Below are 1,828 nucleotides of genomic sequence, written 5' to 3'. Positions count from 1 at the left end.
TGTGTGTGTGTGTGTGTGTGTGTGTGTGTGTGTGTGTTCCAGTTGATCCGATCAACGGAACAGCCTGCTCGTGAAATTAACGTGCAAGTGGCTGAGTACTCCACAGATACGTGTACTCTTAACGTAGCTCTTAGGGTAATTCAGCGTGACACAGAATGTGGAAAGGCTGGCCCTTTGAAATATAGGCATTACTCATTTTTGCCAGCTGAGAAGACTGCAGCAACATGAAATAAAGTGTCTTGCTCAAGGGCATAACGCGTCTCCTGGAATTGAACTCACAACCTTACGATCATGAGCCAAATACCCTAAGGACTTAGCCATGCACCTTACGCGTGTCTGTATGCTTTAGTAACAATTCGGGCCGTGCTTCTAGTCTAAGAATAATTTACTTTACTATCTCTCACACATCTCAAGGGCCCCGAAAATGTCTCATAATTGCTGTTTTCTTGTTTTCTTCTTACATTTAAGCGATGAATAATGTCTTGTTACCACAGGCTATTTGAAATTTATTACCGTAGTTTTTGTAACATCCCCTCCATCCCACCTATTAGTGGCTCACCTATGATGCTTGTTTCTGTGAAGGCTTCCATTTTGTTTAGAGTCGTTAAACCATCATCTGGTTTAACACCCATAGCTGACTGTGGGTGGTGATGCCTTTAGCAGAGTCTTTTATATAGCAAGCATTCCAAATACGTCTCTGCGATGAGTATAGCATCCTCCTTTCCTCAAACCAGTCTACGATTCTCTGAAAATGGCTATTTTCATAAACACTGCGTATCTATGGCAATGGTCATAGACACTCCTATGGTTAAACAGATTAAAAACAATCCTGCCTAAATCGTGACCGTAATTTTAATTTTAACAGACGTAAATACGTTCGCTTTTTAGTTGGCCTATTGTTGCAAGTTCTGTAAATATCGTGTGTCTCTTTGTTATTTCCACTCATATTCAAACAAGCAAGATGTGTCATCACCATTCGATGTAGACATCATTTTGTACGAAAATATGAAAAATTTATAAACTATAAGTAACTGTTATTGCATAGAAACATATAGAAGTTTCAGCGATGATTGGAAAGGTGAGGAAAAGAAGAAAGAAACAACAAACATCCAAAAACAAAAGCAAGGAAGACATTAGTAGACTGCTACCAGGATCAATACGCTGTGTCATTTCCTTACTACGATAAAAAAAAATGTGCGACTCCTTGCTACAAAAATGGGTAAAAATTGTAGAAATATCTGCCAAATTCCTGAGCATGTACCTCCTCAACACCGTTTCACACACCCACCCACACACATGCACACACACACACACACACACGCACACACATACACACACACACACATGTCTATGAGTGTCTATCTATCTATTTATCTACAAGAATAAGGGTAGGGAATCGTCAATTAATAATAGAATTAATAATTAACAATTTTGCCAAGTAGTTCAGTATGAAAAAACCTTTATCGGTAAAACCATTTATCATCATAAATATACAGGGATTAGCATTGAGTTGCTTCTCCAACATACTGAAAATTTAGAAATAGCAGTCAAAGAACTACTGATTCAAAACTACAAATTTTTCTCTAAATGGATGGCGATATTTATGGCACACATATCTATCTATGTATATATATTCTTTCATTCTTTTACTTGTTTCAGTCATTTGACTGCGGCCATGCAGGAGCACCACCTTGAGGCGTTTTAGTCGAACAAATCGAACCCAGGATTTTTGACCCTAGTACTTATTCTACCAGTTACTCAAGTTACAGAGACATAAACATACAGACACCAGTTGTCAAATACACCGACACCGGTTGGCGGGGGGGGG

Source organism: Octopus bimaculoides, chromosome 4, assembly GCF_001194135.2.
Source record: "Octopus bimaculoides isolate UCB-OBI-ISO-001 chromosome 4, ASM119413v2, whole genome shotgun sequence".
Taxonomy (NCBI): domain Eukaryota; kingdom Metazoa; phylum Mollusca; class Cephalopoda; order Octopoda; family Octopodidae; genus Octopus; species Octopus bimaculoides.
The sequence above is the reverse complement of the archived record's forward strand: the minus strand, read 5'-3'. Positions refer to the sequence as shown.